We start from the raw sequence: 17,575 nt of genomic DNA, 5'->3' as shown, positions 1-17,575 counted from the left end.
AGATGCACTCTACCAGCAAGAAGGGAAGGATTCCCTGCCAAGCAAAGTATTTTTCTTTATCTCTTTTTGAAGCAGTGAATTCTTGAGTCATTGGGAAACACAAATCTATTATAGTCTCATTTGCAAATATTAGGAGCTTCTGGGTGGTGCTGTAATGTAATGAAACTGTAAAGTTTCTAAGTCTGATAAGACAAGAAATACTGTAAAAAGAAACAGAATGCAAAGGGGTGAAAAAATGTCACCCTGCCTACCCACTGCCTGAGCTGCAACTCTGCTTCTCTTAAAACCATGCAAGGTGCTTTTGCACCTGCTTGTACAGGATCAGCAGCGAACAGTGTCAGAGAAAGTCCCTCACAAGGGGGACATCCACTGCTACCAAAGAGACTATGTATCTGAACTTCTTAAAAAACATAAAAACCCCAACCCCACAATAAGGTAAAATTCCTCTAACAGCAATATAAGACAAAACTGTAATTCAGATAAGACAAGGCATTCTATGGCTGCACTTGTAAACACCAAGGTAGATGTTGACATTTAATTTTCTCACATTTATATTCCTAAGAGAAATTCTACGTTCAGTTTACACAGATTTATTGCCTTAATTGCTTAGCAGCTCTTGGTATAATATTTAAAAGGTCAAAAAAAGAGTTTTGAATACATATTGTGAGGTTCTGAGTCCCCATAAATTACAGCTACAAAGCCTTCCCTCTAAAACAAAGAGCAGTCTAGATGCGAATGTGCACAAATGAAATGGCTTCAGAGGTGGGAAGAAGAAGTAAGGGCTGTTTTAAGACACATGCACCAAACGTGTGCAAAACATGCACAAAAGCACACTTGTGGAGGTAAATGCTGTCTTCTCTGGGGGTAGAAATAGGGGTACACAGCTGCATCTGAAGTCTTCAGGTGTTCTTCTAATTGCTTTTCCTAAGCAAAGCCCCTGCAAGGGAAGGGAGCTTGTGGTTCTGCTCCTAGGGAAGTCTGATAACATTACCCACTTCCAAACCCTGGGACTCAACTAATGTTTTCCATTCATAGTCTGTAGTAATGGGAAAATTAGGAGATTTATTAAACAAAAATTTTTTGCACAAAGCTTTGCTCTGTTTCAAGTACTTTCACATTCTGAGGGAAAAAAACCAAACAAAAACCTTTATTTTTCTTAATCAACTATGTATTCCTTCTTTTCCCAATGAAATGTCAATATTTTTAAAGACCATTTCTTTTCCAAACAGTTCTAGTAGATATCTTATGCCAATGACTAATTATGCAACTGATGATCACTTAGAGGTTAATATATGATCTTGTGTAGTGCAGGTTAGCTCTGCTGAAGTCCAACAAGCCACAGTCAGACAGAAAATTTTCCAAGATACTGTGAAGTCTGTAGCACTGCACCTCTTCTCTGTCCTCTCTCTGTCCATGCCAGCCTCTTAACCTGCAGTGATTAATGTACTGAGTCTTATACATCTCCTTCCCCATTCAGATCAGGGCTGCATGCACCACTGGCCACGTGAGCATGGGCAGGAGTGTATTCCTTCTTCTAAATTCCTTTGCACATTTCCCACTTGCAAAAGGCCTTATGAACAGCTTATGAGCTGCCCACTGTGGCTAGACAGGAAATTGCTTCAATCAAACAATTTCCCACTCTGAGATGATGATATGTACTGTGACTTCAGTGCAGGACTCCTGCTGCTAATTTAGCTTAATATGAACGTGCAGCATCACAAAATCATTTGGCAACAGCAGAGTTGCGATTCCAACCAGAGCTGTTGCCATGACATGAAGGGGAGTTTAATCTTCTAAACCAGGGAATGATGTTTCAGCTGGAAATGCTATTGACTGTGAAGAATTTAATCTGAAAATAAGGATGTGGAGTTTTTCAAACTACAGCACCAAACCAGTATGACATTACACTGACCATACCAAAGTTTCTACAAATCCTACCTTAATACCACAATCAGTACCTTTATTTTGAATTCAGCTTTTCATCTGATATTGATGGAAAAAGAAATGTCAGGAAATGGTATTCTCTGTGCTTCCTCAGACCAATATTGCTCTTAACAAAATTCCCTGTGACTATACAAGTAGAAAATACAGCAGCATTTAAGGTTTTGTTGTCATCTTCTAGACATTAGAGATGGATGCCTAAACACTGGAAAAAACCTCTCCAGACACTGAATCTAGTTCAATGCAAAACACTTGCTGTCATCTGCCTGTTTTCTAAAATTCTCATTCACAAAGTTCCCTGAGGTAGATTTCTCCAGAAAGGGAAGGAGGTAAGATGATGAAAGGAAATTGTCTTTTTGCTTCAACCTGTTTTTAGTCTAGCATTTTCCTTGCTTATACTTTGCTATTTTCATTTATTCTGCAGAGAGTTCTACAAATACCTCATGTTTCTATTGTCCCTTTTTGTATACCTTTACTAATAATCCAATAAATTCAATCTTTCCAGTTGAGTTAAGTCCCTACACTTGTTGGAGTTTGTTTGAGACCTGTTATGTTTGGCATCCATTGTACATTAATACTAAATTGTGTATGTCTGCAGAGGCAGACCCCATCTTTGATCCACAGAGCCTCACCAGGTAAGAATGAAAACAAACCAGGACACTCAACCAAACCTGGGTGAAAAAACTCTACCCTCAAATCCATGTATGATTTTAACTTGCTTTCATTTTCACTAAGAGGCCACTTTGGGGGACCAGCCTCTTACACAGATTAAATTAAAAATTCCATCTAGAACTTTCATTCCCAACTACTCTATGCTGGATTTCCTTAAGAAAAAAACCCAACTCTCACTGTACATTTGCATCAAATGTTCAGGAATGATAAACTAGTCAGCACCTCTCCACTCCCAGTAAGTCCTCCTCAGATTGCATCCACTGAACCTGTCCTCTCTCAGGGTGTGTTTAATGCTTTATCACTGCTATTTTTCAATGCCTCTTGTCCTCCACGTTTCTTCAACTGCAGCACTGCCATGCCTACGTGGCTTCCAGGGTGGGCCACTGCTTGGCCAATAACACTGTGAGGAGAGGCTGAGGTGGTTTCTCTCTCTCCAGCAACGCTGTAGCCAAAGCAGGTCACAGCTGAAGGCATTGCCTTTTCCTAGCCTGGCTTCTGCGTGCTCTTCTGCCATCCTTCAGACCAGACTAGCTAGAGCAAAGAGACTGGAAATTCTAAATCCTTTAGCAGACCATCTAAAGCGATAACCTTCCCTTTAAACAAGCATTCTGTTTTATTATGAGAGCTCTGTAGCTAGACCAGTTGCTGCTGCAGACAGAAGATTTATTCATCTTTAGTGAGAAAAGAGACTTGCTTTTCAAACCAAAAGAGGATTTTTAAAATTTTATTTAGGACAAAGCTTAAACTATTAAGCTGTTCCAATGTGGGTGTAAAATATAGCACCAGATCCAGTACAATATTTCGTAAATAAATCTGAGAAGCAGGGACATGGGACTCCTTGCACTTTCAAATCAGTTTTTGAAAGCAATTTCTCAAGGCACTTCTGTGGCAGGGAGTACATGCACTCAGAAAAGCAGCACAGTGAGTGAACAAAGGAGTCAAAGCTAGGGTAGCCAAATGTACAGACTTCTGCAATGAAAACACGTTCAGTAACCCATAAAACATACTGATAGGGCTGAAATCAGCAGGTGTAACAAATATAGATAACATTCCACAGGCCAGGCACCTCATGGGCATAATATGCCCTCTAAGTCTGCCCAAGCACAGGTTCTTCTTTTTTATTTTTCCAGGAGTCAAGAACAATTCAACATTTCTTGAGGTTCTGGGACATAAACAAGCTGTCAGAATTACACTTGGGGGCAGTCCTACTTTGTTTTGCTCATTTATTTTTATGTGTAGGACAAGGTAAGCACCTACAAATATTTTCCTGCCCAGAGCAGGGAGGGGGATAGTTGCTGCTTCAGCAGCTTGAATTGCTTCACAGGAAAGAACTGCCCTTGCTCCTGTGCTCAAGCAGTCATGCAGTTAACACTTATGCAAATGCCTGTCCACATACCATGGAGCCTCCAGCCGGACCCTGTGGGAAATAGGATTGCTTGCAGTGTCCCAAACCCTGCCCAAGCACACGCAGCTGGAACAGGGCATGACGACACCACTGTGACTAATGAACGCAGGCTATCAAATAATCAAGGAACTTCCGACCTCAAATGCGTTTGGGAAACCCTACTACTGTGCTTTGGGAAATTATATTCATTTTTTGTCCTGGCTGCTTATGGGTGTGCCAATGTCAAAGAATTAAAATGGGAAGGGTCAAGTTTGCTTAACCCTTAAATACTTGTTTGCTGGACACTGTTTCCAGCAGCAAAGTCTGGACTGCACATTTAAAGACAAAAAAACCTCCAGAAACATGGCTAAATCCTATGAGTAATAGAGCAGCTTAAGAAATGTGTAAAAACTGCTCAGAAACAGAACAAAACAAAACAATCATTATTTTTGCACTCTAGTCTGTTCCTAGTGGGTTGTTTGCAAACCCCAATAGGTTTCTTGATGCTTCTCTGGCTGTTACCTCCTGGGATATTCCTGTGACCATTCAGCACCACGGAGCTAAAACCAAAACCAGCTGGCATATAAAGCTTCCTTATGCTAACTACAACAGTAAGTATTTTTCAGAATATCTGTCATCCTGGAGGAACAGGCAGGATCCATGAAGATGAGGTGGTTTGTACAACTTTATCCAAATATTGTAGATCCAACTGCATTCCATGCACACTCCTGGGCTTCTCTTCCAGAGGCTTATTTCTGTGCTAGCACAATGCTCCCCTACTAGTGCGATAAACTAAGAGAGGAATCCTTGAACAGAGATTCCCCTTGAGTATGGAGTCCTCCAGCTTACCCGAGGGAGTAAGAGTGCAACAGTGCCATGTCAATTTATGTCAAGCACATGCTGGTGGAAGACCTTTCCCTCTTAATGTTCACTCTGCTCCATTTTACCATGACACATCATCCTATATCAAGCCATTGTCTCAATACAGAAGGATTTCCCAGGCGATTAACTGTCTTTCAAGTTACAAATCCAGCTTTTCCACGTACTCTGCTGTACCACAAGGATTGCTTTTCTCACCCTTCACACCCAGCAGGTGATCGAGTCAATTGAGAGTGGTACAGGATCACTTTTTTTTCCCCCACTGTCCCTTAGCTGCTGCTGATGTATCACTTCCTGCTACTGACTGCCTACTTGGCCTCCCCAGTTCAGCCTTCAAATGTAATCACTGCTATACCTTCTTCAGCACCCTCCTCAAAAGTACCTATTTCCCACTGATCCCCTGTCCTCCAAAGCATTTGTCTTGCTTTATCCCCTTCATCTGTCACAACCTCCTCCTCTCATGCCTTACTTTTCCCAAATCTTTTTAACTCAGAAAAAGTTAATGATGAAATGAAATAGATGATAACCAGGAAGTGCAAAAGCTTTCATTCACTTCCTCTTTTTTCCCCCTCCCCTGTTTTTAAGGGAAAAAGTCCAAACACAATTTAAAGGAATGAATAAAGGCTGAAATTACACTGGAGGGGACAATCTGTTCCAACTCAGAAGGTGGTGGGAAGAGAGCCCAAGCAAAAGCAAATTGTCTATCTCCTACTGTAAAATGGAAAAACAATAGTATTAATTGTCTTCCATTCTGTATGCAAGGGTTTGGCAAACTTGTCCTGGCTGCTGTAATACCATCAAAGCTGAAATGCTAAGATGTATGCCCAGTGAGAAACTGTAAAAGCAGAGCAGCAAAAAGGATGCGGGGGCTGCAGGAGGGAAGATTTGAAAGGCTAACTATGAATACAACTGGGCTTAAACACATCTGCAAAAAAAAAAGGGACAGCGATTTTCTTATCAATATTTGAAAGGTCTGCACACCAAGGGGAGTTACCTCCTCTAGGAGAAAGGATGCAATTAGTAACAGTGGATGAAATCACAAGGTGAATTTAAACTGCCCATTATCAAGGGGAAAAAACAAAACCTCTTTACAAAGGAAGATATTCTAGGAAGCAGGCATCCCATTGCTTGGAGTGCAGAGAACTGATACAACAGAAGACCGTTTCTTGTCTCAGTTCAATACAGCCAGGGGCACACAGTAGCTGACCTAATAGGGTTTTTGCACCTGTTCACTTCATGTTCTGGATTAAATGATTACAAATTCACTATTTGTATGTATTTGTTAAACTGTTTCCCATTGTACAAGACAGAGTTGGGGTTATTCAGCCTGGAGAGGAGACCTATAGCACCTTCCAGCACCTAAAGGGAGCCACAGGAGGACTGGAGAGGGATTTTTTACAGGGATATGTAGCCATAAGACAAAAGGAAAAGGCTTGAAACTGAAAGAGAGTGGCTTTAAATTAGATATTAGGAAGAAATTTCTTCCTGTGAGTGTTACGTGGCACTGGAAGAGGTTGACCGGGGAAATTGTGGGTGCCCCATCCCAGGTAGTGTTCAAGGTGGGTGAGGATGGATGAGGCTTTGAGCAACCTGGTTTAATGGAAGGTGTCCCTGCCTATGATTGTCAGTAGACAGACTTTAAGGCCCCTTCCAACCTAAACCATTCTATGGTTCTGTGGCTGACCCTCTGCTCCATGTCCCACAGCCTGGTATCACTTCACTTTCCTCTGTTGCCAGCACAAGTGCTGCTTCAATTATTAATGAAGGAGTGGGGTTTTTTTGAAGATTTTCTTATCCAAATATATTAAACCTGTCTTGGAGTTGCACTACTGTGTAATTAAATTTAATGCATTTGAGTTGGAGGCACAAATAAGGAGGATGCTGCAGTAGCAGTGTAATGATGGGATTTTTCTCCAGCTGATGATACACACCAGCATGTTTCCAGTTTTCAAATTGTGACTCTAATGGTTCATTCCTGTTCTTTAGCAGGGGCATGTGTGAGACAGAGACACAGTGTGCAAGCACCGAGTGCTTGTTTTGTAAAAGTCAGTAGCTACACAGCGTGTGTGAGCCCAGATCAATAGCTCACCCCAGAAACTGGGTGGGGGGACATTCAGAAAGCAGAATTCAGGTGGTAATTTGCTATTTAGTATGGACAGTACAGAGCTTACAGATCTCCCTTGCCAGCACACACGGACGTTATGGGAACTTGGAACAACACATCTAAACATCTAAAGAGCAGCAGGATGATGGGAAAATTAGGAGTCCTGTCCTAGACAGCTGCAGGCAGGAGGTTCACCATTCTTCAGGTTCATGTTTGCGCTTTTCTGGAGCTCAGGAAATTTTCAGTCTGGAGAGTGAGGTGGGTAGCACTGACTTACTTATTTTGGAGAACCACCTACAAGTTCCAGTAGGAACCCCCATGCCAGGAAGCACTTCGAAGAGTGCAGCCCATCAAATAGGATCTGGATCACATCTTTTCAGATTTGCTGAGATAGTTCATGCATTTTGACACAGGAACATCTGCCCCACATTTTCCAGATCACACTTTGTGGGAGCTCAGTTCTCCATTAACTTCACATTAGTGGGAACATTAATGAACAATCAGTGAATTCACTGTGAGGAAAAAGGAGTTCTTGCTCTTACAGAGTCTTCCTTTATTTGTCTTGGACCATGCCACTTTCTTTGCTCACGTACCACCAGCACAGGATAAGTCAAGCCGGATGCACCATTTCAGCAGCCTGATATTTAAGCACATATTTACAGGAAAAAGGTATTCCCTGAGCAGTTCTTGACTCAGGATTCGGACTCTGCCAGGCTGGCAGGATCCAGGGATTTCAGCCATTATACAGGGCCACAATACAAGGCTTGTCTCCTGTCAAGCGTTTGGGTGGATGCCCAATTTATTTTCAGAGGCAAATTTTTGGCTTGAATCTTGCATTTTAATGCCATGCATTAAATTAAACACTACACAGAGAACATCAAGGAAGCAATTCAGCTGTCTTGTGATGTACTGATTCTACCTACCAAGTGCCAGGTATGTCTCATTGCCTTGAAATTTTCAAACACCACAGAACATTTTGATTTCTGTTCCCCTCATGGTGGGCTTCTTGGGCACAAGCTATAAAGCACAAATGGCAGATGTGTCCTCCTTACAGCAAAAGTGTCTCTTCAAAGTCAACATGCTTTAGGCACTTCTGTCACTTTCACTCCCAAAATGCCCTTCACACAACTTCTGACTTCAGTAAACAGTATGTTGCTAAGAAGTGAATTGTGTTCATAATAACTCTATCAGGCAACCAGGAAAGGAGATACATTTTTCCCACTGCCTTTTCTCCCTTGGACTGTGCAATCCCAAAACGCCCTATAAATAAAACCAGACACATATAAACATACAGGCTCCAACCTCTGCCAAGCAGTCCATGATGAGACTTCCAGTGGCACCCGGAGCCGGTCTCTTCAACCCAAAAATCCCCGTTCTCAATTTGCTCCTCACTACAACCACTGCAACCAGTTATGACTTACCCACACAGTTTCTACTGTGCACACATGTCCACATGCACACATGTCCATTCCAAGCCTTCCTTTATAAAAGCAGGTTCTTCACTGTTTTTTCTCAGACTGTCATGAGATTTTGATTGTTCCAGGTATTAAAAGTCAGTCTCAGGAGAGTACACTGGCACAGTGCCTCGGGAAATGGCAGTAAGATCACTAAGGACCAGATTCTGGACCTGGCAAAGATAAGCTCTTTTCCTCCTGGAAATGTGTTAGAGTGAAAACAGGAGATTTTCCATCTACATTGATTTACCAGTGGTTTGAAGGACACTATGGTCCTTTGGCAAGCTCTCCTTTTCTTAGTACAAACATGGGTCTAAGTTACTTGGAGCAGTTTTTGTTCTACAGCATGCCTGACAAACACATGGAAACAAAACAGTCTAAGAAATACTGAAGAATAAATGGGCATTAAAATTAGTACTTGATAGTGTATGAAAGCCAAAAACACATTAAAATTTTAAAGAAAACCATGGAACACGAAGACTCTTTTTGAGTTTTGTTTTTTGCAAGTTTTGGCACTTGAAGTAGCAAACCAAACCATGGATGTGGGAAAGGGTCATTCCTGGGCTTACAAGGGAGTTTTTGTCAAAGACTCATCTGACTCTGCATGCCTGATACCTGACTCATGAATCTGCACATCAGATCATGATAGATCTTCCTCCCCTCCCCTTTCTTTCCTTCATCCCTCAAACATCAAATGCTTCTCTAGCTTCTCTAGCTTCCTATACACCCTTCACTTTCTGATCTGCAGGTCCTGCCATTATGCAGCAGTCCTTGTTCCTGGTATCTCTTCACCTTATCAGACTGAATGCCTACTTTCATATATGCATTTTGAAATGCCTTGCTTTTTTGCCCATGACTCTCTCACCATGTGAGAACTCTATCACAGTTAGTCACTGCCTGCATGTCCCAGGATTTGCTGTCTGGGCTTTCCAGGCTGCCTCCCACCCTTCTTGTGGCCAGCCCAAGGGTGCTCATGCACCCTCCCTGCCCTTGCACCCATGGAACTGGCAACCTTGGTGACGTCTTTCCTTGGTGGTATCTCACAAGGGACAGCTGCCAGGGCTACATGATGTGCTAACAGCCATCCTCATGAGGAATATGCATGTTTTTGGAAGTATTCTGATCCACATTAGTCCTCATGCTGTGCCCAGACACACATATCTTCCTTGCTCTGGGTTCTGCCAGCACATCTCTTAGAACTCTCTCACAGATGACCAGGGCAGAGCAGCAGCTATTTGGGATTTATTGCTGTGCATTAGCTCAGCGGCCCTGCATGTACCACAGAAAGCTGCAGTGCTCTACAATGTATTAATAGACACTATAAAAACTTGTGGCTGGAAGAGAGGGGATAACTTTCACCATTCACCACTTTCATGCTCCTAATGGTAATGACTGTTCCCTCATTCCTTTCTCTCATCAGCAGCTCTCAAGGAAGCATCATTAAGATGGCATATTCCAGTACAAGAAAGACATCAGGCTCAGTTCATTTAAAAGACATATTTCAATAAAGCTAATTTAACATTCAGATCAGAGGTGCCCTCGGGGATTCTTGTGCCTGCTCTGCATGGCTCTAGTACTCAGGTGTAGGCCACGTTTGCACAATATGGGTGTGTAAAATCTGGAGACGCCCAGTGAGTGTGGATTTTCTGAAAAGACTATTAACATGTCAGCCTTTTATTGCGCTCCACAATACAGTGGTGTTCTGACATATGCTGGAATGGTATAAATTAAATTACCTAAAGCAATCAGTTCTTCACTTGTAGTCCAATTTACAGTACTTGCTTCCCAGGTGGAAATTGAGAGTAAACTTGATATTTGGATCCTCAGTGGACTCAAAAATGAATCAGAAGAAAATTACATCTAAAATGTTTACAGAGATATCAAACTTCACTGGAAAATTATTTTATATTTTAGTATTATTCCACTTGCTTCTTTAAGTGATTCAGTGCTTTAAATAAATACTTTTGATTGCCTTAATTGTTCTAAAGAAAAACATTTGAATTCCAGTGATATTTAGGAACCAGAACACAGATAAAACAGTGTCTATTAAACTAGATAAGTAATAACAGCTCCTTTTGCAAATCAAGCTGTTGGGTTTGTGATCTCTCTAGGACCTTCGCAGGAGAATTCTGCAGACTCTGAAGAGAGTACCTGTTCACATGTCATATCTAAAAAATAAGGTGGAAAGTAGCTCCATTACTAAGTGTAAAAGATACTAAATTTCCCCCAGAACACCTTAAAATATAGTAAAACAATTCTGTGAGAAACACAGTATTTAAAACACTGGAAGTTACAGCAAAATATCAGCGCAGTTGTTCAGAGAGCACAGTGTCTAGATGTAAAAGACAATTTACATATCTGGAGGTAACATAATTCTTATACTATGTTTTGTGGATGTGTCTTGTCTTCCACTGTTTTAAGAACCAGACATTCCTATGAAGTGAGGAGTGTCTGGTTCTTAAATCAACAGCAGGACATGTGAATTGCCACCTTACATGAAATGAGTAGAGGGTGGGATCCAGCTCAGCAGCCTGCTGAAAGACTGGCCCTAAATTCACTGCCAGGGCAGCAGTGGCAGCAATCACCTTTCCATGGAAGGAGCTGTCTCTCCATGCACCTATCATTAAGGTGCACATCTATCATAAACAGGCACACTGGATCCCAACAGGTAACGCCTACCAACACTCCTGGCAAGCCATAGTCACAATGTCATCACTGACATTTAAGGGTTCCATCAGCCAGTGTTCTGTGTTACCTCTTTGCACCTCCTTGCCAGTCCACATTACCCAAACAACCTTGATTTAATGCTGGACTATTATGCATCAAGAAAACAATTTTGCTCATTTCATACAAAATTAGACCTACTAGGGAATGTCTTTTACAGAACTCCTGCTTCCATCCATTAAAGCTTTTCTAATCAGTTAAATATAACTAAACAAAGCCTGATAGCAAAAATCTTAAGTTTGCCATTGAGGAATAATTGCATATTTCTAGAAATATAGCATATATTCAGTAACATAAATTCATGCTAATTCATGCACTGCATAATGTTTTCCACTTTGATGGTTATAAATTACATACTGTAACTTAATAACTTGAAAAATGTGCTATCCCAGGAATAACATAACAGCAGTCACCTGTCAGATGTAATACAGAGCTGTAACAAATAGCAGCTACATTTATTTATGTATATATTTTTTTACATATGTAAAACTTCAGCGCTGCAGCTGTTTGATTCTGCCAAATGTATGGAAAGTAAAAATATTTTAATCATCATTCTTGTGAATCACTCTTGTGGCGCTCACCTATTTCACAGCTCTGTGTTACTGTCTGCCATACACTGGTGGACCCATGAGCCTCTGGAAACTACAAATATATTTGAGCTAATCCCTGCCACTATACAATGCTGCAAATTCAGAAGAGATGACCCACATGTTTGGATTCACAATTGATTCTTTTTCTCTTAAATGCTTCTCCATCCATCAATGTCCAAGCATAAATGTAGGAAAGTCCTTATGGATTCATTTTACTCTTGAGTTTCTGTTTACATGCTATTAGAGAAATAAGAGTAAAAAAGTAGCTCAGAGAAATATGGCCAAATCATAGACTGGAACACACACACAAAAAAAAGAAATTGCTTTTGTCTTCCTTTTGTTTTCCCTTTCCTTTGTACTGATCATCAAAATGATGGAAGCTTTTTGAAGAGGGGAAGGAAAGAAAGAAAAGATGAAGTGCCCCCACCTTCTTCGGCAGTGTCTACCACCTGATAAAATACTTCTTAGCTGTAAGGTTCCCCAGGGATTATGTTGTCTTGGCAGAAAGTTCCCACAAAGCCACCTTTGCAATATGGTGTATTGGTTTTGATCACCCCATTAAAAAGATGCTATTTCAGCTGACAGGAGACAGGCTTTGGATGATGACCACTGTTAATTGTGGTCAGCAAGTAAGCAGAAGCAAATCAAGTGGAAAAGGCTCACTACTGCTGGGAAGTTTAAACTGAGGAAAAAGATTGTGGAAGATATTCAGGTATTAATGCATGGAATATGGAGCTTTATATAACAGAATTTGCAGTGATGTGGGTCAGGATGCAGTAAAATTTTACCTACAGAAAAACTGGCCAAATTACATCTCAGCTGACCAGAATACAACATAATATTGTCTTAGAGCAAGCCAACCATCAGCTAGCATAACTGAAATGAAAATATTCAAAGCAAAACAAGTTTTAGTAAATCAAATGTCTGCAGGTGCCTCTTGTGGTACGAAAGGTCATTGTCAGGTATATAAATAGTTAATATTTACAGCTGAGAGCAAGATATGGAGAAGAACCTTTTCCTTCAGGTTTCACTAAAATAAAGCACAGATTTTTAGAGAGGTTTCTTTAAAAAAGGCAGAGTTCCTCTTTAAAGCATCAGAGACCTTTCATTGCTTCAGCACAAATGCTTAGGGACATTCCCCAACAGTTCAGCCTCTGGTGGGAAATAAAGTTTCCACAAAATCAACTTTCTATTCAAGGAAAAAATCAAATCACTTTTGCCCAAAGCATTCAGGTTTCCTTTGGGAAAATAAAAACAAAATATTTTCTTCACTATATGGGCTTGACCCAAACCAAATATTTCAGTTTATTTTTTAGCTGAACAAGAATATTTTATTCCAACTCAGTTCAACTTGAAACTGCCTCTGGGTGTGCTATCATGGTGGATATAAATTGCCCAGGAGAATCTGGGAATAAGACAATTTGCATCACAGCTGGTTAGCTGGCTCATAAGAAAATATTATTAATACAACAATAATAAACTATCAAATTTAGAACAACAAGACTGAAGCAATATATCTGGATACTTTCAAATCAAAGTCCTTCATAACTTTTCCTCCCACTAAAAAATTTTGATACAGGGAAAGAAATGCTTAAACGGGTAAAATGGCGCATGAGAGAAAGAAATAATTCTGACTCTAATTTCCAGTCAACTAATCATTCCATCAGTTTTATGTCACAGTAATTCCATTGAGCTCCACTGGAATGACACAACCTAAAGGAGTTGAAGGTACAGTGTCACCAATCTGACCTCCGTGCATCGGTTTAGGCAGAAAAAAAGATGTGTCTTAAGGTGCTCTGGGTTCTCTCTCACATTTAACTTCCCCTTGGAACTGTAAGTATGGAAGAGGAACTTGTAGATCCTGAAATAATAACGTGGTTAGTAAGGATGACACCCTACAAATCTTCAGGAATATGGCACATCTTCCCAAAACTCATGGATGTTTGAGACAATCAGATTTTTCAAAGCAAGTTATGAATTCAGCTTCACCTGGGATAGTACAGAGATTGAAACTAACATTAGTGTGTCAGATAGTCATAAAAAATTTAGAGAGCTTCAGATATATAGATATAGGTGTAGATATAGATATAGATGTATATTTTCTTATTACTTAGAAATGATAGTTAGACTGAGTTATTCCATCTTTCCCTTCAGCCTCAACTTCTAATACTCAGTTGTCATTCAAAAGCAATCCAAAGCAAATTAATACAGACATCCTTTTTCACAGCAAAGACCCCTACAACAACACACCAGTTACTCACCTCAGATTTACAGTCACCAGCCCATAAAGGGCTCTGGTGCTGTAACCCAGCTTGCTCAGGATCATCACCTGTGAACAGCAAAGCTGACGGATGCTGTTCCAGCATGATTTTCAGAAGGCTCATGTCAAGCTGTTCTCACCTCACTACAATGGCATAGGTCTACAAGGCTGAGAGGTCCAGAATGAGCTCAACTGCGTCAAAAAGAGAGGAGGGTTTTTAGTTATTAGTCCTGGTTTGTAATAACTAGCCTCTGATTCACATCCAACAGCCCCTGATGAATGCAAACAGAGACACTAAACTGTAGTAGTCTCAACAGCAACACAAATTATTCACATTTCTCTTGCCTCACTTTTAGATATCAGAGTGATTGATTAACATCCTCAGTTGCTACTACATTTACTGATTACAAAATCTATTCAGAATACCAGAGAGCAATGGCAAACTCAGAATTCAGGGAGTTTTACAACTGAAACAATCCTGTTCGGAGAAATTCTGAGAACACCAAATCTGAATTATGTAAACTAGGTTTTTAACTTCTCCTCTTTCAGATGAAAATTGTTGAAAAGCAGCATTTCTAGGAAGTGTTTATGTGCACCATGCCAAGCATAAAAACCCTACCGAAGAGAACAGAATAATGTCCTACAAAAAATTTCCAAGCGGAACTAGGGAACAGGGCTGTCATGAATTTGTTACGTTGGTGCCTTCCAGAAATTAAAAAGCAATATGCAGTCTGTTCCCATGCCAGCTGTGTTTCTAGAGACTGCTTTCTGTCTACCACAACCACATTATTGCCATTTTAAGCTAAGATTTCACTTAATTTACATAGGCTGGGACAGAGCGCAGCTGCCTGCTCTTAGCGCAGACGCGCTGCCTGGGACTGCAGGTCGCAGCGTGCGAGGCTCTGCTGCTATCGACTTGCAAGCTCCTTCGTTTAAAATAGAAGATTGTGGAACCTACAGTTTTCCAGAGCTTTCCACCTTTAGAAAAAGCAGTGGTCAAGGGTGGTTTGGACATGACTGATCACCTAGGAGTTTTTCCACACTGAACCCTCAAGGTAGAGCTCACGCTTGGTTTGGCAGATGGATGCGAGCCCTGGTACCCTCTTTTTGTTGGGCTGCACAAATGAAGACTGGACACTTCCTTTGCTTGATACTTGCAGTGATACTATATGGAAGGAAAACAATTTTCAGGTTCTTGGGAGGAGTAATTTTGCAGTAAAAATAAAATAAAAATCCTGAGATAAATAATACAATAAACTCATGATCAGTTGTATATCCAACACACTTGTTAGAAGACATAAGATCACAGATTTTTTTCTGATATGTCAACCTGCACAAAACTGGTTTCTGATTTATGAATGCTTCATGTGAAAACCTAAAAAGAATATTAATATGCCTGTGCCTCAGTTTCACATATGCCAAACTGCTTTCTGTCAGGAAAGCTAAGATTTCAGAAGGTACTCAGACCTTGTGGTAGATACTCATGTGTCTACAGCTACACCAAACTAAATAGTGCAGTCCTTAAATGAAAAGCTTGCAACTGTGGATGCAAAGGTCTTAGGCAAGGCAACATTTAGGTGGCTTGCACTTCACTTTTATGTTCTTGATGTCCTGAGTAGAGCTGCAGTTTTAAATGAGTCATCGTACACCCCCAACCATACTGTTTGTCAAGGTCCAACTCAGGCCAAGTTTGGAAGAAATTAACTTCTGCAGCTGGTATGCAAATATGACTAGAAGTCAATTACCTTACTTCATAAATAGTGAACAGCCAGGGCTCATTGATCTCTCCTGCAGAGCAGTGGACTGTTTGCCAGGGTCTTTGCTTTGAGTAGTAGCTCTCAAGGTCACTCCTTGGAGTTGAGAGATCCCTTGACTCAAGAGATTCTCAGTAAATGAATAATAGCATGCTAAACTCTGAAATCTTAGCTAAGTGACACAAAAGATTTATTATGCACATATAATCCTTGAGACATAAACTGTTGACTAAGTCTAAGTTTGGAATTAGGCACACAAACTCCCTTCTAAGAAGAAGCTTAGAACACAAGAAGGTCTTTTCTGAACCTCACAATTCAACAGAAGTGTCTCTCTCCCTGCCTTTTTTGTCTGACCCTGCCCTTTATGCCATAAATAATCAAGAACACCTTGTCATCAGATCTTATTAAACCCTTCTCACATTTCCCATGAAGCTTGGCAAAATCACTGAGTTATATCAATAAACATATTGCTACTTCTTCCTTAGGAGTGACATCCATGACACCCACGACTGCTGTGCTATAGTTGTCAGAGCCCAGAGCCAGCCTTCTAAGAAAACAGCAGGACACCTGGGCTCCTCACAAAGGTCATAGATAGCCCTAGCCAAGGGTCCTGTGCCCTGTGCTGCACAGTGGCTGCATTCAGCAGAAGTGGAGCCTACCCTCTGTATCAGATACGCACTCCCATGTTCATGGGGATGGCCACCAAACCCTCTGGAGCATGGATATCAAATTCACTCGGTGAACACAGTAACCTATTTGGTTATTGTATGAAAGGGGAGAGGAAACTTCCTCTCCTGGCTTCTGGGTGAGACTGCCGGGGCTGAAACATTTCTTGCTAAGTTCAGCATTCCCACCTTTTTTTACCAGTTTATGTTATCTGATAGTTTTCTGGCCTCACCTATGGGACTGGGAAACTTTAGTACTGCCATGACACATTTCCAAGTCCTACATGGGCATTAGTGGGAGCTGCTGCCTCGTCTGCCCCACCCTGCTGGGTTCACCTGTGAGTAAAACGGGCTCCAATAAACTTTATTGTGAAAGGCTTTCTGTAGCTGTGCCCCACTGATCTGAATGTGCTGCAGTGTGTGCTCTGAGACTCACTTTGGTACGGTTTGGGTCTATGAAGAGATTAGCCCATGTCAGTGAGCTGTAGAAACGCTCAATGTGTTTGAAGTTCCCTAGGATTTGCAGCAGGGTTAAGAGTGCTGCAGAGCCTGCAGCTCCCAAGGGCCTGCCAGTACCCACGGGTGCCCAGTGACACTGGCACCTCTCGGAGCTCTCACTGTAAACTGCCTGAGCCTGCCTGCTTAAAGCCATTGCCCTCAGCATGAGGGAAGTCTGCAATATATTTCAGGATGTGCAGGTGAGCAGCACAGCAAAACATTTGACAACTGTAAGTCTCACAAAGTCGGGAGCTGGGGTATTTTAGGTGGCAAATTGAAGACTTGGCTATTTCTTCATGTGTGTCCTGGCAGCAGAGGTACAAGGCAGAAGCAGTGTCAGGCTGTTTTGTTTCCCCTTTGCTCTATACACACTTTGCTTTACAGAACTACTTTTTTTTTGGATGCCTGCTTGGGACAGGCTGCTGGAGTTAGCCGTTACATCCATCTCCTCCCTTTGCTCTATACACACTTTGCTTTACAGAACTACTTTTTTTTTGGGATGCCTGCTTGGGACAGACTGCTGGAGTTAGCTGTTACATCCATCTCCGGACAAATGAGTATGACATCAGAGCGACTCAATTTTTATAAATATCTGTTGCTAATTTGATTCACATGTCAGCACAGACCTGGAGTTAAAACTGAAGGGGACT

General features: G+C 41.3%; 1 long non-coding RNA gene across 1 annotated transcript in view; it reads right to left on the bottom strand.

Annotated features, from left to right (window-relative positions):
* The window catches only part of LOC120505839, a 59,543-nt gene that overhangs the window by 41,613 nt on the left and 355 nt on the right, over positions 1-17,575 (bottom strand). The window contains exon 2 of the long non-coding RNA XR_005628355.1: positions 14,010-14,200. This is a non-coding gene — a long non-coding RNA (uncharacterized LOC120505839). The remainder of the gene's footprint in view (positions 1-14,009; positions 14,201-17,575) is intronic.

Source organism: Passer montanus, unplaced genomic scaffold (assembly GCF_014805655.1).
Source record: "Passer montanus isolate IOZ18808 unplaced genomic scaffold, ASM1480565v1 scaffold36, whole genome shotgun sequence".
Classification (NCBI taxonomy): Eukaryota; Metazoa; Chordata; class Aves; order Passeriformes; family Passeridae; genus Passer; species Passer montanus.
The sequence above is the reverse complement of the archived record's forward strand: the minus strand, read 5'-3'. Positions and strand labels throughout refer to the sequence as shown.